The sequence below is a fragment of the Suricata suricatta genome, chromosome 6, assembly GCF_006229205.1.
Source record: "Suricata suricatta isolate VVHF042 chromosome 6, meerkat_22Aug2017_6uvM2_HiC, whole genome shotgun sequence".
Taxonomy (NCBI): Eukaryota; Metazoa; Chordata; class Mammalia; order Carnivora; family Herpestidae; genus Suricata; species Suricata suricatta.
The window spans coordinates 105,145,237-105,167,438 of NC_043705.1; the positions used below are offsets into that span (position 1 = coordinate 105,145,237).

At 36.3% G+C, this 22,202-nt stretch overlaps 1 long non-coding RNA gene across 1 annotated transcript; it reads left to right on the forward strand.

The window, feature by feature from the left end:
• Positions 1 to 10,220: 10,220 nt before the first annotated feature.
• LOC115293640 lies at positions 10,221 to 12,802 on the forward strand. Its single transcript, XR_003909546.1, has 3 exons — positions 10,221 to 10,249; positions 11,773 to 11,817; positions 12,663 to 12,802. It is a non-coding gene; the product is annotated as an uncharacterized LOC115293640 (long non-coding RNA).
• The last annotated feature ends 9,400 nt before the right edge of the window (positions 12,803 to 22,202 follow it).

The following is a 22,202-nucleotide window of genomic DNA, read 5'->3' on the forward strand; positions in this document are numbered from 1 at the left end:
ACTTTAGACTGTCCATTGTCTTTTGTTGTTTCTTCCCCCTGCCCTCCCCGCAACTTTTTTTGTTTTCTTTTCTTTTACTTTCTTCCCCTTTTTGTTTGGTTTGTCTGTGCATTTGCATGCTTTTGTTCCCTGTGTGTTTGTCTGTTTTCTTTTTCAGGGCTACCTTAAAAAAAAGCCAAAGTATACATGGTGGAGAGTCCCAAATATCACTGAGTAGGGAAATAAAATAACCAAAGGCACAAAAAGAAACCAAAAGACACCATTAAAAGAAGACTTCCTGAAACAACAGGACCTGGACAGTCAATGAGCCTCCTTTAATAAAGCAATACTAACAGGTGCACAGTGCATAACGAGCTTTTAAAACTGACAAGAGACAGAAAGCTAGCCAAAATGACAAAACGAAAGAACTCTCCTCTAAAGAAATTCCAGGAAGAAGTCACTGCCACAGAACTGCTCAAAAGAGATATAAGCAACATAACTGAACTGAACAAGAATTTAGAACAATTGTGATAAAATCAATTGCTGGGCTTGAAAAGAGCGTCAGAGAAGTTATTGACACAAAGACTAGGAACCTTCAAAATAGCTGTGACGAATTAAAAAAAAAAGGCTACAAATTAACTGCGTAATAAAATGAAGGTGGCCACTGCACAGATTGAAGAGGCAGAGAGGAGAATAGGTGAATTAGAAGACACAGTTATAGCAAAAGAGGAAGCCTACAAAAAGAGAGAGAAATTGATACAGGAGCACGAAAGAATTTGAGACCTGAGTGATACAGACAAACAGATCGATATCTGTATCATAGGAATTCCTGAGGAAGAAAGAGAAAAAAATCCTGAAGGGGTGCTTGATCAACTTATAGCTGAAAACTTCCCAAATTTGGGGAAAGAAATAGACACTGAAATCCAAGAGGCACATCGAACTCCCCTAAGATGTAACTTGAATCAACATTTGGCACAACATATCATAGTGAAATTGGCAAAATATAAAGATAAAGAATTCTGAAAGCAGTTAAGGATAAAAAGGGCCTTAACATACAAAGGGAAACCTATCAGAGTGGCTACAGACCTATCTAATAAAACTTGGCAGGCCAGAAATGAATGGCAGAAAATCTTCAATGTGATCAACATAAATATGCAGCCAAGAAACTTTTATCCAGTGAGTCTGTCATTCAAAATAGAAGAGATAAAGGTATTCCCAAATAAACAATAATTGAGAGAATTCATCACCACCAAACCAGCCCTACAAGAAATCCTAAGAGGGACTCTATGAGGGAAATGTTGCAAAGAGTACAAGATACCAGAGATACCACTATAAACAGAGAACACCATCAATCTAAACCCACATTTTCAATAATAACACTGAATGTAAATGGACTGAATGTTCCAATCAAACAACACAATAGCAGAATGGATTTTTAAAAAAATTCATCAATTAACTATCTACAAGTGACTCATCTTAGACCTGAAGAAGACACTTTCAGATTGAAAGTAAGGGAATGGAGAAATATCTATCATGCAACTGAAAGTCAAAAGAAAGCCCGAGTAGCCATACTCATATCAGACAAACTGGACTTTAAAGGCAGTAACAAAAGATGAAGAAGGACATTATATAATATTATAGGGTCTCTCCATAAGGAAGAGTTAACAATTATAAACATCTATGTGCAGAACTCGGGAGCACCCAAATACATAAAATGATTAATCAAAAAAAGAAACAATCTTATTGATAAGAATGTGTTAATTGCAGGGAACTTTAATACTCCACTGACAGCAATGGATAGATCAACCAGACAGAAAATCACTAAAGAAACAATGGACCTGAATGACACAGTGGAACAGATGGATTTGACAGATATACTTGGAAATCTACATCCTGAGGTTAGGGAATTCACGTTCTTCTCAAGTGTGCATGGCACATTCTCCAAGATATATCACATACTTGGGCACAAACCAGCCATCCATAAATATAATTGAATTGAGATTATGCCATGCATACTTTCAGATCACAATGCTATGAAACATGAAATCAATCACTGCAAAAAGTCTGAAAAATCTCCAAAAACATGGAAGTTAAAGACCACCTTACTGAAGAACGATTGAACCAATCAGGCAGTTAGAGAAGAAATTAAAAAATATATGCAAACAGATGAAAACGAAAAGACAACAACCCTCTGGGATGCTGAAAAAGCAGTCCTGAGAGGAAAGTATACTGCAACCCAGGTCTGTCTCAAGAAACTAGAAAAAGCACATATTCAAAATCTAAGACAGCACCTATAGGAACTAGATGGGAAGCAGCAAGAGAACCCCAAACTCAGCAGAAGAGAAATAAAGATCAGGGCAGAAATAAACAACATAGAATCAAAAAAACAAACAAACAAACAGAGTTTAGTTGAGCAGATCAATGAAACCAAGAGTTGGTTTTTTGAAAAAATAAACCAAATTGATAAGCCTTTAGCAAGCCTCCTCAGAAAAAAAGGGAGAATACCCAAATAGACAAAATCACGAATTAAAATAGATCTATTACAACCAATCCCTCAGAAATACAAGCAATTATCAGGGAATACTATGAAAAATGATATCCCAACAAACTGGACAATCTAGAAGAAATGGACAAATTCCTTAACACACATACACTACCAAAATTCAAACGGAAAGAGATAGAAAATCTGAGCAGACCCATAACCAGTGAAGAAATTGAATCAGTAATCAAAAATCTCCCAATGAATAAGAGGCCAGCACCAGATGGCTTCCCAGGGGAATTTCTCAGACATTTAAAGCAGAGGTACTACCCATTCTTCTCAAGTTATTCCAAAAAATAGAAATAGAAGGAAAACTTCCAAAGTCATTCTACAAATCCATCATCTCTTTGATTCCCAAACCAGACAGAGACCCAACCAAAAAAGAGAACTACAGGCCAATATCTTTAATTAATATAGATGCAAAACTACTCAACAAGATACTAGCAAATCGAATACAACAGCATATAAAAAGAATCATCCATCATGATCAAGTGGGATTAATTCCTGGGTTACAGGGCTGGTTCAATACTCAAAAATCCATCAATGTGATACATCACATTAACAAAAGAAAAGATAAAAAACATATGATCCTGTTGATAGATGCAGAACAAGCATTTGACAAAATACAGCATTCTTTCCTAATAAAAACCGTCAAGAAAATCGGGATAGAAGAAACTTACTTAAACATTATACCCATTTATGAAAAGCCCACAGCTAATATCATCCTCAATGGGGAAAAACAGAGCTTTCCCCCTGAGATCAGGAACAGGACAAGAATGTCCACTCTCACCACTGTTGTTTAATATAGTGCTGGAAGTCCTGGCATCAGCAATCAGACAACAAAAGGAAATAAAAGGCATCAGAATTGGCAAAGATGAAGTCAAAGTTTCCCTTTTTGCAGATGACATGATACTCTACATGGAAAACCCGACCAACTCCACCAGAAGTCTACTAGAACTGATGAATTCAGCGAAGTTGCGGGGTACAAAATCAATGTATATAAGTTGGTTGCATTTTTATACACCAATAATGAAGCAAGAGAAAGAGGAACCAAGAAACTGATCCCATCTCACAATCACAGGAAAAGCCATAAAATACCTAGGAATAACCTAAGCAAAGATGTAAAATACCTGTACGATGATAAGAATAGAAAACTAATGAGAGAAATTGAAGACAACACAAAGAAATGGAAATACATTCCATGCTCATGAATCAGAATAATAAACATTGTGAAAATGTCATTAGTACCCAAAGCAATCTACACATGCAATGCAATCCCAATCAAAACTCCACCAGCATTCTTCTCAACTTAATCAAACCATCCTAAAATTCGTTTGGAACCAAAAACAAAAAAAAAAAAACAAAAAAACAAAACAAAACAACAAAAAAAAAAACCCAAACCCAAACAAAACAAGAAACCCCGAATAGCCAAAGTAATATTGAAGAAGAAAACCAAAACAGTAGGTATCACAATCCCAGACTTTAGCCTATTCTGCAAAGCTGTCATCATCAAGACAGTATGGTATTGGCACAAGAACACATGAACAAATGTAATAGAATAGAAAACCCAGAACTGGACCCACATATGTACAGCCAATTAATCTTTGACAAAGCAGGAAAGAGTAACCAATGGAAAAAAGACACCTTCTTTAATAGGTGGTGCTGGGAGAACTGGACAGCAACATGCAGAAGAATGAAACTAGACCACTTTCTTACACCATACACAAAAATAAACTCAAAATGGATAAAGGACCTGAATATGAGACAGGAAACCATCAAAACCCTAGAGGAGAAAGCAGGCAACAGCCTCCTTGACCTCATCCACAGCAATTTCCTACTCAATACATCCCCAAAGGCAAGGGGATCAAGAACCAAAATAACTATTGGGACTTCATCAAGATTAAAAAAAAAAAAAATTCTGCACTGCAAAGGAAACAATCAAGAAAACTAATAGGCAACCAATGGAATGGGAAAAGATAGTTGCAAATGATATATCAGATAAAGGACTAGTATCCAAAATCTGCAAGGAACTCACCAAACTCCACACCAGAAAAATGAATAATCCAGTGAAGAAATGGGCAGAAGACATGAATAGGCACTTCTCCAAAGAGGACACCCAGATGGCCAACAGACACATGAAATGATGCTCAGCATCACTCATCATCAGGGAAATACAAATCAAAACCACATTGAGATACCACCTCATGGTGGTCAGACTGGCTAAAATGAACAAATCAGGAGACTATAGATGCTGGCGAGGATGTGGAGAAATAGGCACCCTCCTCCTACATTGTTGGTGGGAATGTAAACTGATATAGCCACTCTGGAAAACTGGAGGTTCCTCACAAAACTATCACTAGAACTCCCCTATGACCCAGCAATAGCACTGCTAGGGATTTACCCAAGGGACAGCACAGAAATGCTGATGCATAGGGGCACATGTATCCTAGTGTTCATAGGGGCACTTTCAACAATAGGCAAATCAGTGAAAGAACCTAAATGTCCATTACCTGACAAATGGATCAAGAAGATGTGGCTAATATATACAATGGGATACTACATGGCCATGAGAAAGAATAAAATCTGGCCATTCGTAGCATTGTGGATGGACCTCGAGGGTGTTATGCTAAGCGAAAGAAGTCAGGCAGAGAAGGACAGATACCATACGTTTTCACTCATAGGTCTAACAGGAGAAACCTAACAGAGGACCATGGGGAGGGGAAGTAGGGAAAAGAGTTACGGAGAGGGAGGGAGGCAAATCATGAGAGACTCATGCATACTGAAAACAAACTGAGGCCTGAAGGAGGAGAAGGAAAGGGAAAGGGGGGTGATGGTCATGGAGGAGGGCACTTGTGGGAAAGAGCACTGGGTGTTATATTGAAGCCAATTTGACAATAAACTATTAAAAAAATTAAAACATTTTAAAAATTAAGAAAATAATAAAGAGAAAAGAATCCAAGTATATCACTAAAGAAAGCCAACAAGCTATGAGAGCAAAAGAATAAAGGATCAGAGACAATATATAGAAACAACCACAAAACAGACAATAAATACTTATCTGTCAATAATTAATTACTTTGGAACATATAGTCCACTTACATTCAATCAAAAGAGTGACAGAACAGGCAGAAACAAAAGACACATCTATATGCTGACTACAAGGGAATCATTCAAGACTGAAAGTAAGGAGATGGGGAAATATTTATCATACAAATGGATATCAAAAGAAAGCCATGGAGCAATATTTATATCAGACAAAATAGACTTTAAAACAAAGACTGTACTAAGAGACAAAGGAGGACACTAGATAATAATAAAGGTACAATCCAAACTAGAGGACATAACAATTGTAAGTATTTATGCACCCAACATGGAGGCAGCCAAATAATACGATTAATAGCAAACATAAAGGAAATAATTTGTAGTAATACAATAATGGGGTAGGAGGATTTTAAAACCCCACGTGTTATCGATGGACTGATCATCCCAATAGAAAATCAAAAAGGACATAGTGGCTTTGAAAGACACAACTGGCCCAGATGAGTTTAAACAGATATATTTAGGACATTCCATCCTAAAACAAAAGACATATTCTTTTCAAGTGCACATGGAACATTCTCCACAATATCACATATTAGGTCACAAAACAAGCCTCAACAAATTCAAAAAGATTGAAGTCATACCATGTATCTTTTCTAACCACATTGATATGAAACTAAAAATTAACCACAAGAAAAAAACTAAAAAGAGCACAAATACATGGAGGTTAAATAACGGGCTGATAAACAATGAATGGGTCAGCCAAAACATCAAAGAAGAAATTAAAAAAAAAAAATACCTGAAAACAAATGAAAATGAAACAATGGTCCAATGTCCAAATGTCCAATGGACAATGGTCCAAAATCTTTGGGATGCAGCAAAAGTTGTTCTAAGAGAGAAGTTTATAACATTACCTGCTTCAACTCAAAAAGGAAGAAAAATCTCAAATAAAACCTAATCTGACATCTAAAGGAGCTAGGAAGAGAATAAAAAAATGTAAACCCAAGAAAAGGAAGAAAATAATAAACATTAGAAGCAAAATAAGTGATACTGAAGCTAAAGAAAACAGAATAGGGCAAAACAGGAACTGGCTTTTTGAAAAGATCAACAAAATTGATAAACATTTATTAGCTGGATTCAACAAAAAAGAGACCTAAATAAACAAAAACACTAAAGGGAGAAATAACAACATCACAGAAATAAAACAATTGTATAGAGTATTATGAAAACCTATAAGCCAACAAACTGGACAACCTAGAAGAAATGGATAAATTTCTAAAAACATATAACCTATCAAAACTAAAGCAGGGAGAAATAGAAAATTTGAAGGAACCAATTACTAACAATGAAATTGGATCAGTAATCAAAAGAGTCACACCAAACCAAAGTCCAGGACCAGATGGCCTCACAGGAGAATTCTAACAAATAAATAAGGAGAACTTAATACCCATTCTTCTCAAATTTTACCCAAAATAATATGAGAGGAAGGAAAACTTCCAAATTCATTCCCTGAGGCCAGAATAATCCTGGCAATAAAACCAGATAAAGACATCACAAAAAAAGAGAACTCTAGACCAGGATCTTCCATGAATATAGATACCAAAATCCTAAGCAGAATATTAGCAAACTAAATACAATAATACATGAACAAAACCTACACCAAGACCAGGTGGGATTTATTCTTGGGATATAAGGGTGGTTCAATATTTGAAAAAAAAAAAAACCCAGCATGCTAGGTCATATCAAAAATGAAAGGATAAAAACCATATGATAATTTTAATAGATACAGAATTAACATCCAACAAATTACAACACACATTCATTATAAAAACCTCATGCAAAGTAAGTCTAGAGGGAACATACCTCAACATAATAAAGGCTTCATATGAAAAACCCAAGCTAACATCATACTCAATAAAGAAAAACAGAGTTTTTACCCTAAGGTCAGGAAAAGACGAGGATGTCCATTCTCACAACTTTTATTGAACATAGTACTGGAAGTCCTAGCCACAGTGATTAGAAAACAAAGAAATAAAAGGCATCCAAAACTGGTAAGGAAGAGGTCAAACTTTCACTATTTGCAGATGACATGATACTGTATATAGAAAACCCTAAAGGTTCCACCAAAAAACTACTAGAACTGATAAACTAAGTGAAGTCGCAGGATACAAAATCAATGTACAGAAATTCATTACATTCCTATACACTAATAATGAAGCAGTAGAAAGACAAATTAAGAAAACAATCCATTTGCAATTGCTGCAAAAATGATAAAATACCTAGGAAAAAACTTAGGCAAAGAGATCAAAGACATGTACTCTAAAAACTATAAAACACTGATGAAAAAAATTCAAGATGATGTAAAGAAATGGAAGACCTTGCATATTCATGGGTTGGAATATTGTTAAAATGTCTCTATTCCCCAAAGCAATCTACAGATTTAATGCAATCTCTATCAAAATACCAAAATTATTTTTCACCCAATTAGAATGATAAATCCTAAAATTTATAAGGAACCATAAAAAGACTTTGAACAGCCAAAACAATCATGCAAAAGAAAAACAAAACTGGAGGTACCACAATTCTAGATTTCAAGTTATATTAAAAATCTGTAATAATCAAAATAGTATGGTAGTGGCACAAAAATTAGACACATAGTTCAATAGAACAAACATCCTAAACCCACAATTATATGGTCAAGCATGTTTGACAACAGAGGCAAGCATATGCAATGGGAAAAAGAGAGTCTCTTCAACAATTTATATTGAGGAAACTGGACAGATATATGTAAAAGAGTCAAACTAGACTACTTTCTTTCACCATAAACAAATATAAACTCAAATTGATTAAAGACCTAAATGTGAGGCCTTAAACAATAAAAATCATTGAAGGGAGCACAGGAGTAATTTCTCTAACTTTGGTGATAGCAACATTTTTTTTTAGATATGTCTCCTGAAGCATGGGAAACGAACACCAAAATAAACTACGGGGACTACATCAAAATAAAGAGGTTCTGCACAGAAAAGGAAACAGTCAACAAAACTAAATGACAACCTGGAGAATGAGATAAGATATTTGCAAATGACATCTGAAAAAGGAATAGTATCCAAAATATATTTTTAAAAAGTGATAAAACTCAACACCCAAGAAACCAAAGAAACAAATAATCCAATTAAAATGGGCAGAAGACATGAACAAACATTTCTCCAAAGAAGACATCCAGATAGCCAACAGACACATTAAAAGATGCCCAATATCACTCATCATCCTGAAAATGCAAGTCAAAACTACAGTGTGATATCACCTTACACTTAGTGGAATGGCTAAAATCAAAACAGGAAACAACATGTGTTAGCCAGGATGTGAACAAAAAGGAAGTTTTGTGCACAGTTGGTGGGAATACAAACTGATACAGCCTCTCTGGGAAACAGTATGGAGGTTCCTCAAAAAATTGAAGATAGGACTAGCCTATGATCCAGCAACTGTACTACTAGGTATTTACCCCCCACCAAACAAAACCAAATAAACACTAATTCAAAGGGATACATGTACTCTATGTTTATTGCAGTATTATTTACAATAAACTATGGAAGCAACCCAAATGTCCATCAATAGATGAATGGATAAAGATGTGGTGTGTGCATATATACATACACACATACATACAGTGGAATATTACTGAGCTATAAAAAATAATGAAATCTTGCCACTTGAAACAACATGGATACAGCTATAGAGTATAATGCTAAGTGAGAGAAGTTAGAAAAAGACCAATACCATATGATCTCACTTAAATATGCAATTTAAGAAAAAAACAAGCAAAGGAGAAAAAGAGAGAAACCAAGAAATAGATTCTTAACTATACTGATGATTACTAGAGGAGAGGTGAGAGGGGGAGGGTGAAATAAGAGATATGGATTAAAGAGTACACTTAACATGATGAAAAAATTATATATACATACATTTAAATATTCTTTTATTACAAGATGACATCTCATACCAACATACCATTATCTGGGTGATTTCTTATTCTCATTATACCATTTTATTTTTCTTATTATTTTTATTTCCACTTAGTAATGCTTTTATTCTTTTTGTGTATATGTTTATTAATAACCATATGAGGATTTTATGCCATTAGTCCTTCTTCAGTTCATGCTTATATCAAATATATTTTAATAATACAGGAGTATCAATTTCACCTTCCTTCTTTATTCTGGCTACCAAATAATTTCTGAATTTATTTTCCAACATTCACAGCCTCCTCAAATATGATCTCCAGCCCTATTTAATTGTAGAACCACTGGAATGTACATATAAAAAGATATGCCTCTTCATCTTTGTTCACCCACCATATCATCCATATTACAGAACACAGTTCCTGTTCTATGCTATGTCCAGCATAAGAAACACACATTAAGTGTTTGTGGGAGTGAATTAGAACAAAAGAAATAAAAACATTATGTAGTTTTTGAGCTTTTTAAAAACATTTACTCGTTACATTTATTTAAATTTAAAAAAATCACCCATCCCCACCCCCCACCCATTACCTCCGGGGTGGTTTGATTTAGAGATTCCATATATGAGAAATAATACAATTTTTGTCTTTTTTGGACTTATTCCTCTTAGCATAATGCCCTTAAGGTGCATCCATGAAGTTGCAGATGGCAAGATTTCCTTATCCATTTGTCCGTAAGTAGACACATGGGTTGTTTCCATATCTTGGCTATTGTTAAATAATGCTGCAGTAAACATGGGCATGTATGTATCTTTCTAAATTAGTGTTTTCATTTTCTCTGGATAAAATACCCAGAAGTAAAACTGATGGATCACATACTATTCTGCTTTTAATTTTTTGAGGAAACTCCATCCTGTTTTCCATAGTGGTTGCACCATTTTACAACCCACCAGCAATGTGTGAAGGTACCCTTTCCTCCAAATCCTTGCTAACACTTGTTATTTCTGGTATTTTTGATGATAGCTATTTTAACAGGTATGAGGTGATACCTTCCTTGAAGCTTTGATTTACATATCCCTGATGACTGATGATGCTGAGCATTTTTTTTTCATGTACTGCTGGACACCTGTAAATCTTCTTTGGAAAAATGTGTATTCACGGGCACCTGGGTGGCTTAGTCAGTTAAGGGTCTAACTCCACCCCAGATCAGGATCTTGCAGTTAGTGAGTTTGAACCCTGTGTTGGGCTCTATGCTGAAAGCTCAGAGCCTGGAGCCTGCTTCAAATTCTGTGTCTCCCTCTCTCTCAGTCCCTCCCTTGCTGGCTCTCTTTCTCTCAGAAATAAATAAATAATTTTTTTAAATGTGTATCAGATCCTCCTCCCATTGTTTATTAGATGGTTGGTTTTCTGTTTGTTCTGCTATTGATTTGAGTTTTTGCTATATTTTTCATTGTATTATTTTAAAATGTTTAATGTTTATTTTTGAGAGACAGAGGAAGAGAGAGCACGAGTGAGCACGCAAGCAAATGGGAGAGGGGCAAAGAGAAAGGGAGACACAGAATCCAAAGCAGTCTCCAGGCTCTGAGCTGTGAGCTCCATAGCCCAATGCAGGGCTCAAACCCAAGAACTGTGAGAGCATGACCTGAGCTGAAGTTGGGTGCTTAACCCACTGAGCCACCCAGGTGCCCCAAGTTTTTGCTATATTTTAGATATTAGTCCCTTTATCACATATATGATTTATAATTATTTTCTATCAGTAAGTTGCCTTTTCATTTTGTTGATGGTTTCCTTTGTTGTGCAGAAACTTTTAACTTGATATAGTACCACATGTTTATTTCTGCTTTTGGTGTCATATTTAAAATAGTAATAATAAATCATCACTAAGATTTATGTCAAGAAGTTTACTGCTTATGTTTTTGTTCAAGTTTTACAGTTTCAGGTCTTAAATTCAAGTCTTCTTCATTTTCAATTAATTTTTCCATATGGTATGGGACAGGGCTCCAGTTTCAGTTTTTTACATTGGTTGTGTTCCCAACATTATCTATTTAAGAGATTGTCCAAATTATTAGTGTTTTGCTGAAAAACTCACTGCACTTCGGTCAATAATCCTCCCATGACTTTGGAGTTGTTCCCCTCAGCATGCTGGCTTACATGTTCTCTAACTTTTCTCATAACTTTACAGTTAGACCACATTCATTCTTTCCTTTGGAATTTTGGAAGATCTTTATTTACAAATTGTTTTCTTATCCCAAAACAGGGGAAGCATTTTGCTTTTCAGAACAAGTCTGAAGAAGCTAAAGGGGTAAGTAAAAAGAAACTATGGTTTAACTTAGAAAAGAAAATCACACCAATGAGGAAGTTAACTGTGTAGGTTTAGTTTCCCAGACTCTGAAATCCCAGGGTTCAGAGAGAAATATGACTTGACAAGGGTCCCGGGGTGGCTCAGGCAGTTAAGCATCCAACTTTGGCTCAGGTCATGATCTTACAGCTTGTGGGTTCGAGCTTTGCATTGGACTCTGTGCTGACAGCTTGTGCTCGGTCTCTCAAAAATAAATAAGCATTAGAAATATCACTCAGAAAATGTAACCTGCTTCTTTCCTATAAACCATGGGGGTCTGTTTATATTATTGAGTCAAAAAGAAAACATTTAGTTGTATGGGGACTAAGTATGGACTTTGGTTGACAGTAGAGGGCTTATGTCTCTAATTGCCTCAGAGCCTGGCATGAAGGAAAGCAATGGAAGGAAATAAAGATGGCAGGTTTTGTAGTCTGACAAACCTTCCTTTGCTTTGCTCCCTTGCCACATTCCACCTGAGTTTTATAATTAATACCCAGTGAAGACTTACTTGCCTCCATGCCCTACATGCATTATCTCATTTCATTCTCAGAGCCGTAAGTTAGCTACTATGGCTAACAATTTTATGGATGAGGAAACAGATGTAAAAGCAGTTGAAAGGACTTACCCAAAGTCACATAGCCTGAAAGTAGTGGTCTTGTAATTTGATCCAAAGTTTACCTATCTGTAAAGTTTGTCCTCTATATCATTATTTTTAGTTTCTAACATGAGACATGCTTAGGGAACCTGGACTTAATTTTTTTATTATTGTCAGATAACATGCATGCTTTGTATTGTTCATTCAAAAATAGTTGATGAAAGATCTCCTGCAAAGTGATGACTGAAACTCCCAGCACGTGCGATTACTCATCTAAAATCCCTAACTGATAGGCAAATGCATTACTAGCCATTCTAGAATGTCAGAGAAGGAATAAAAGATCCTGCATAGGAAGAAGAAACTGCTGGGACTCCAGACAAATTCTCTCCAGACTTGGAATCACTGAAGTATTGCTGCAGGATCCGGAGAAGGACTCCCTGGAGTGCTGTGAGACAGGATGAGGCCTGCCTGCATCAGGCAGCACAGAGCAGCACACAGAGCAGGAGTTTGAACCCCAGCCAAGCGCCAAAACATGGGGGTCGGCACACCGATACAAACCACTATGTTTACATCTGTGGCACTGTGAGGACAGCTGAAACAGAGTGGTTTGGGACACCAGGTCTGTGGAGGAGAGACTGGGGTGTTGCCATTTTTCTCTCTAATACCACCAAGAAAGGGGCTCAGGGATCAGACACAGGGCCCACCCTGGAGGTAGGACCCACCTACACCAAACCACGCCCTTCCATGACTGGTAATTGCATATCTACTTGAGCAGAATTGATGCTGAGGAACCAGATAGCCCCTCCTCCAGACCAGCAGTCTTGCATTGCCCGGTTTAATTCTCAGATAATTTTTATTATATAGAAATATCCTTCCTTTTTCTCCTTCTTACCTCTTCCCTCCTCTAGTCTGGTAACTCTGGTTATTGGTTTGTTTAAGCAGACATATTTAATCAATTCTCTTGATATATGTTCCACACTTCCTTCTTTATTCTTTGTCTGGATTAAGCCATATAGTTTCTCTGTCTGAATAGTTTTCTTTTCTTTTCTTTCTCCCTGCATCCCTCTTTATTTTCCCTTCTCTTCCTCTGGATTAAGCTTTATAGTTTCTCTGGTCATTTTTTATTTTTTATTTTTCTCTAACCCTGTCATTTCTCTCTTTGTATGGGATAAGGTCTCTTCCATCAGCATCATCTCCGCCCTGTTGTTTACTTGTAGCTGGCATTTCTGGTTTTTTGTCTTTGGGTTTTTTTTTGTTATATGTTTGCTTATTTTCCTTTCTAGGTCTACTTCAAAAAACAAATCAAAGCACACTTAGTGGAGGGTTCAAAACATAACTACAAGTAGGGAGATAAAGAAACTAAAGTCATAACAACAGAGAGCAAGTAACACTCTCCAAAAAAAAACCTCCAGAAGGGCCAGGCTCTGGACAGTGTATGATCCCTCTTTAATATAGTAGTGCTCACAGGTGCAGGACACAACAGACAGAACTAGCCAACATGATGAAATGGAAGAATTCTCCTCAAAAGAAATTCCAGGAAGAAATAACAGCTAAAGAATTGCTCAAAACAGATATGAACAATATAAATTAACAAGAATTTAGAATAGTCATAAGATTAATCACTGGACTTGAAAAAGCATAGAAGACAACAGATAATCTATCGCTGCAGAGATCAAGAAACTAAAAAATATTTAGGACTAAAAATAGTCATGATGAATTAAAAATAATGCTGTAAATGAGGTGCAAACTAAACTAGAGGTGGTAAAAGCGAGAATTCAAGAGTCAGAGGGGAGAACAGGTGAAATAGAAGATAAAATTATGGAAAAAGATGGAGCTGAAAAAAGATTTTAAAAACTCTGGATCATGAAGAGAGACTTACTGAACTAAGTGATTCAATGAAATGGAAAAACATCCCTCTCATAGAAGTTACAGAAGAAGAGAGAAAGGGGCCAAAGGTGTGCTTGAACAACTCATAGCTGAGAACTTCCCCAATTTTGGGAAGAAAACAGCCATTGAAATCCAGGAGGCAGAGAGAATTCCCATCAGATGTAACTTGAATTGATCTTCTGCACAACATATAGTGAAACTAGCAAAACACAAAGTTAAAGAGAGATTTCCGGAAGCAGCTGGGGATAAACAGGCTTTAGTATACAAGGGTAGACACATAAGGGTAGTAGCAGACCTATCTACTGAAACTTGGCAGGCCAGACAGAAGTGGCAGCAAATTTTCAACGTGCTGAATAGGAAAAATCTGCAGCCAAGAATTGTTTATCTAGCAAGCGTGTCATTAAGAATAGGAGGAAAGATAAAAGTTTTCCCAAAAAACAAAAACTGAAGGAATTCATCACCACTAAACCAGCCATACAAGAGATCCTAAGAGGGACTCTGTGAGTGTTGCAAAGACCTCAAAGGACCAGAGACATCACTACAAGCATGAAACCTACAGATAACACAATGGCATTAAACCCATATCTTTTAATAATAACACTAAATAGACTAAATACTCTAATCAAAAGACATAGAGTATCATAAAGGATTAAAAAAAACCAGACACATGTATTTGCTCTCCACAAGAGACCCATTTAGACCTGAGGACACCTTCAGATTGAAAGTAAGGGGATGGAGAACCATCTATCATGCTACAGGAAATCAAAAGAAAGCTGGAGGAGCCATACTTGTATCAGACAAATCAGATTTTAAACTAAAGACTGTAACAAGAGATGAAGAATAATATTATATAATAATTATGGGATCTATCCATCAGAAAGAGCTAACAATTATACATCTTTATGCACCAAATTCAGAAATATGTAAAACAATCAGAAGCAATCTTATTGGTAAGAATGTGGTAATGGCAGGGGACTTTGATCATCCAGATAGATCATCTAGACAGAAAATCAATAAGGAAACAGGAACCCTGAATGATACACTGGACCAGATGGACTTGACAGATATATTTAGAACTTTTCATCCCAAAGCAGCAGAATATCCATTCTTCTCTAGTGCACATGGAACATTCTCCAATATAGATCACATACTGGTTCATATCATGCACACTTTTAAGTCACAATGCTATGAAACTTGAAATCAGCCACAGGAAAACGTTTGGAAAACCTCCAAATGCATGGAGGTTAAATATCATCCTACTAAAAAATGAATGGGTCAACCAAGGCAATTAAAGAAGAAATTTAAAAATATATGGAAATAAATGAAAAATGAAAACACAACAATCCAAACCCTCTGGGATACAGCCAGGGCAGTCTAAGAGGAAAATGCATTACAATCCAGGCCTATCTCAAGAAACAAGAAAAATCCAAATACGAACTCTAACAGCACATCTAAAGGAGAACAACAAAGAAAACCCAAACCCAGAACAAGAAAAGAAATAATAAAGAGCAGAGCATAAATAGACAAAATAGAATTTTTAAAAGAAACCAGATCAATGAAACTATAAGTTGATTTTTTGAAAATATAAACAAATTGATAATCCTCTAGCCAGACTTCTCAAGAAGAAAAGAGAGAGGACCAAAATGGATAAAATCACAAATGAAAATGGATTTATCACAACCAATCCCTCAGAAATACAAGAAATTAGCAGAGAATACTATGAAAAATTGTATGCCAAACAGGACAACCTGGAAGAAATGGACAAATTCCTAGACACACACACACACACACACACACACACACACACACACACACACACAACCAAAACTTAAGTGGGAATAAATAGAAAATTTGAACAGACCCGTAACTAGTGAAGAAATTGAATAAGTTATCAAAAATCTCCTAACAAATAAGAGCCTTGTACCAGATTGCTTCCCTGGGGGAATTCCACCAGACATTTAAAGCAGAGCTAATATCTATCCTTCTCAAGCTGTTACAAAAAATATAAATGGAAGTAAAACTTCTGGACTTATTCTATGAAGCCAGAATTATCTTGATTCTTAAACCAAACAGAGACCCCTGAAAAAAGCAAACTACAGGCCAATACCCCTGATGAGCACAGATGCAAAAATTCTCAAGATACTAGTAAATTGAGTTCAACAGCATATAAAAAGAATTATTCACCATGATCAAGTGGGATTCATTCCTGGCCTGCGGGGTTGGTTCAATATTCACAAATGAATCAATGTGATTCATCACATTAATAAAAGAAGGGATAAAAACCATATGGTCCTGTCAATAGATGCAGCAAAAGCTTTTGACAAAATACAACATCCTTTCTTAATAAAAACCTTCAAAAGAAAGTCATGATAGATAGAACATACTTAAACATCATAAAAGCCCTTTATGAAAAGCCCACAGCTAATATCATCCTCAATGCAGAAAAAAATGAGACCTTTCTGCCTGAGACCAGGAACACGACAGAGATGTCCACTCTCATTACTGCTGTTTAACATAGTGTTGGAAGTCCTACCATCAGCAAATAGACAACAAAATGAAATGAAAGGCATCCAAATTGACAAAGAAAGCAAACTTTCACTTTTCGCAGATTACATGATACTCTTCATGGAAAACCCTAAAGACTCCACCAAAGACTCCTAGAACTGATACATGAATTCAGCAAAGTCGCAGGGTATAAAATCAATGTACAGAAATTAGTTGTATTTTATATACCAATAATGAAGCAACAGAAAGAAAAAAAAGAAACTGACCCTATTTACAATTGCACCAAGAACCATAAAATACCTAGGAATAAACCTAACCAAAGATGTAAATGACTTGTATGCTGAAAACTATAGAAAGCTTATGAAGGAAATTGAAGAAGACAAATTGAAATGGGCACATTCCATGCTCATGGATCGGAAGAATACATATTGTTAAAATGTCAATACTACCCAAAGCAATCTACATATTCAATGCAATCCCAATCTCAGTGGCACTGTCATTTTTCTCAAAGCTAGAACAAACAATTCCAAAATTTGTATGAAATCACAAAAGACCCTGAATAGCCAAAGTAATATTGAAGAAGAAACCCAAAGTGGGAGACATCACAATCCCAGCCTTTATCCTCTACTACAAACTGTAATCATTAAGACAGTATGATATTGCCACAAAAACAGACACGTAGACCAATGGAATAGAGAACCCAGAATTGTACCCACAAATGTATGGCCTATTAATCTTTGACAAAGTAGGATAAGAGTATCCAACAGAAAAATAGATAGTCTCTTTAACAAATGGCCTGCTACATATCCCAGACAGCTACATATAGAAGAATGAAACTGGACAACTTTCTTACACCATACACAAAAATAAACTCAAAATGGATGAAAGATTTAAATGTGAGACAGGATATGATCAAAACCCTAGAGGAGAAAGTAGGCAACAACCCCTGACCTCAACCCCAGCAATTTCTTGTTCAACACATCTCCAAAGGCAAGCAATTAAAAGCAGAAATTAATTATTGAGGCCTCATCAAGCCTCAATACAAAAGCTTCTGTACTACAAAGCAACCAATCAACAGAACTAAAAGGCAATGGATGGAATGGGGAAAGATATTTGCAAGTGACATACCCAATAAAGGGCTATTATCCAAAATCTATAAAGAACTTCCCAAACTCAACACCCAAAAAACAAATAATCCAGTGAAGAAATGGGGAGAAGACATGAATAGACACTTTTCCAAAGAAGACATCCAAATGGCCAAGAGACACATGAAATGATGCTCAACATTGCTCATCATCAGGGAACTACAAATCAAAGCCACATTAAGATACCACCTCACACCAGTCAGAGTAGTTAAAATGAACAGATCAGAAAACTACAGATACAGACAAGGATGTGGAGAAACAGGAACCCTCTTGCACTGTTGGTAGGGAATGCAAACTGGTGCCGCCACTCTAGAAAACAGTGTGAAGGTACCTCAAAAAATTAAAAATAGTGCTACCCTATGACCTAGCAATAGCAATACTAGGAATTTATCCAAGGGATACATTAGTGCTGATGCATAGGGACACATGTACCCAATGTTTATTGCAGCACTTTCAACAATAGCCAAATTATTGAAAAAGCCTAAATGTCCATCAACAGATGAATGGATCAAGAAGATGTGGTTTATATTTTCAATGAAATACTGCTTGGCAATGATAAAGAATGAAATCATGCCATTTGTAGAAATGTGGATGGACTGGAGGTATTATGCTGAGTAAAATACATGAGTCAAAGGACAGGTATCTTATGCTTTCACTGATAGGTGGATCTTGAGAAACTGAACAGAAGACCATGGGGGAGGGGAAGAGAAAAAATAGTTACAATCATAGAGGGAAGGAGGCAAACCACAAGAGACTCTTAAATACAGAGAATAAACTAAGGGTGAATGGGGGGTGGGTGAGAGGGAAAATGGATAATGGGTGTATTAAGGAGGGCACTTGTTGGGATGAGTACTGGGTGCTTTATGTAAGTCAATTTGACAATAAATTATATTTATTAAAAAAAAGAGCTTTGGAATTGTAGATAAAAGGTCTGGGTTTGAGCTCCAACGCTTCCCTAGTCTAGTCTCCAGTAAGTCCCTGAGCTGAATTCTCTTATTTACATACGAGAACTAATCATTATTGTCTCTGTGGGTGTTGTCCTGGGGGATCAAAAAATGCACATAAATATGAGACTTGACAGAGGTCCAAGGCCAGTCTGTTTTAAGTGTGCTCTGAATGAGTATTTCTTCCAATAAATAAATAAATAAATAACAAATGAATGAATCAGTGGATGAATGAATGGCTGAATAAATGAATGAATAAATAAATAAAATGAGAATGAGAATGATTTTGGGCAGGACATGCAGTCCTCTATTCACCTGGGCCCTACCAGTCCCAAACGCTTTTTATTTTTGCTACCTGCCTCTTTTGCAGCCATTTCTATTTGTTCTTCTACTAAATATTAATCATCCTTTATGATCGAGATGGGATACAATGAAGTTCACTTGTGTCACCAATTGAGTCAACCTTCTATAAATCACTAATGCAGCAGAAAGGCTGCACTGTGGGGTGAGTGAGAAGAGATTGATTTTCTCAAATCTCCCAGCCACACATTCAACTCAGAGGCAAAGAGCAATGGAGCAAAGAGCATAGTTTTATAGGATCTTGCCTGATATTCCAGAGCAGATGCCACTCTCCTAGCTCTGGAAATGATTCTGCCGAGGTGGGCAGGAAAGTGGAGATAAGATCCTACCATCAACAAATCCCTTTTCTGTAGTTATTTTGAGCATCCAAGGATTTATCAAGTAATAGATGCTACACCAACTAGAAGAACAAGGAAATCCAAAGGCACAGTAGAAGAGGAAAGATATGAAAGAGGAAAATGAATTTTGGCACCCAAAAGGACTGATCATTAAGCAGTAGTAAGAATTTAAAAGCCAACCTCTGACAGGCCTTAAACAAGTATCTTTGGAGTGTTCTGGCAGGCTGATCAAGAGAACAAATTCAGGAATTGCAATTCACATAGCAACTGGCCATTCATCCTGAAAATAAACTTACTCTGGTCATTTTTTACCCAGCAGTGATCTATGATTGCTAAATGAATCTGTGGCACTTAATGTTTTTCCCCAACTCTTTGATGTCTAGTGTCAACCAGGCATTTAATAAACGTCAACTGTATTTAAGGGAATATATTCAGTGAAAGATTAAATTAGGCACTGCAGCCTGACCACCTACTGCGCAGCAAAGTATTCTGTGCCAGAAAATAACAGTACCATCGTAAGGATAAAAACAATTTCAAATAAGAGACTTAAGACTTTCCTCCGTAGTTTATAAAATGTGAGTTTTCATCCTCAAACTAGGATATGTCCACACATATGACCAAGCCACTTAATCTGGTTTCAAATGCCCTCCTGGTGTCCCTTATCTACCTTGGCCTTTGAGACTCATTTCCATCCTGACATTTCCCCTGATTAGCCCCATCACACACATAACATTCTTTGTATCTGAACTCCTCCAGTCAAAGCATTCAGGCAGAATGGAAAGAATACCATTCTTCTAATCTGAACATCAGAGCTTCAGTAATAATTCCCTTCCCTATACCATGTGACCAGTGGACCTTAGATCACCCATAAGCACAACAGGTATTAAACTAGTGCATGGACTGTTAGAGCTATGGCATGTTCAACATTGCCTTCTAATAGTTGCACCATTGTTTTCAAGGTGTCTGATTTGTTAAAACTTCATTGTCATATTAGAGGACTATTACAAAGAGAGTTGTGGCAGTTATAGGTTAAATAAGAACAGCTCTAGTGGACAGGTTTGAATTCTGCTCCAGGGCCGATTATAGTTGCACCCACTTTGCACTTCCAGCTACAGTTTGGTGTTCCTCAACCAAAAGTGATTAAACAAAACCAGAAAGTCAAGGAGCTAAAGGTGAATCCTCAGTGGGATTTAGTCATCTTATCTCTGAAGGCCTCAAAAACTTTAAGACAACTGTTTGTCATCAAATTTGGCCTCGTGAAAAATATCAAGAGCTACTCAAAAGAATCACAGCTGTAAATGTTCAGAGAGCCACACCCTTGGAAGCAGTAAGTGGCTTTCAATACAATTTGATTCCCTACCATACCTGAAAGAAAGATCACATTCTTAGAAACATGGTAGTTATACTTGAAAAATCAGGGTTTATCTTATTTTTCACTTATTTTTGGTTTGTCCACTCTCTTCATTTCCATTTACTGTATTGAAAATAGCTAACATTGAAACTTCTTAGATATCAAACACTGGACAAATAATTTACATAACACTATCTTATTTTATCCTCATAACCAATCCTTTTACATATAAGATAATGGAAACCTAGAGACATGAAGTACACGGCACAAAAATAAAATAGTAATTGATAAAGCCAGAATATGAGCCTAGTTCTGATTTAGTCAGGAGAGTTTTTGTGACTTGAGTAATTTTATCTCTGGCATTGCTTTTTTTTTGCTTACAGGAATAGAACTACCAACAAAAAGAGAACTAACAGAGTGGCTGTGGCCTATCTTTGGCTTCTTTACCCAGAATCTGAAGGTACTTATGGATTATTTACAACCTTCAGTCCATTATGCCTATTTCTTACTCTCCACTCACCAGGGAAACCAGCTACGAACATCTTGAGCTCTACTGGTTAGCCTGACTTGTCCTCACTTCCTCAGCCTACGGTCCATCTATTTTATTTACTTTGTTTCTTAGGGAGTTGAAACTCACTTATTGGAAAAATTTTCAAAGCCACCAAGATTTTTTTTTATCAATAGGCCATATGAGCTGATCTAAAAGCCAGAAAAAACATGCAATACCATAATTTCTACTTACAGAGCTGTCTACAAGCCTATGCTTTATAATGACAGAATGTGGCCTATCAGACTTGGTTAAGTATTTTCTAAGTGAGATCGTTAGAGAAATTATTATTTTATGTGGGTACTTTTTCAGAGCAAATGATTAGAACAGTTATAATTTAGCTTTAATAGTGTGGCTCTGCTAAAGAAAACAAGCCTTTTGGCTATATGCCCAAATATTTCTTATGGGCTGTGAAGACAACCAAGCATTTCCTAAAATTTCTTCTTTGACTTGAGAAATTGCTTCTTAAATAAAAACACTGAAAACATGTATTCTGAGAGGTTTTGTTCAATGTAAATTTTTTTTAAATTTTAATTAAAAAATGGATGAACATTAATGAAGGAACTACATTAAAGAAACCTGAATTCAACTGAAGACTAGTTTGTTTTTTTTTTCTTAAAATCCACACCTGGTCGTCACTTGACATTTTACCCCTACCCTTTTAGTTCTTGTGAGCT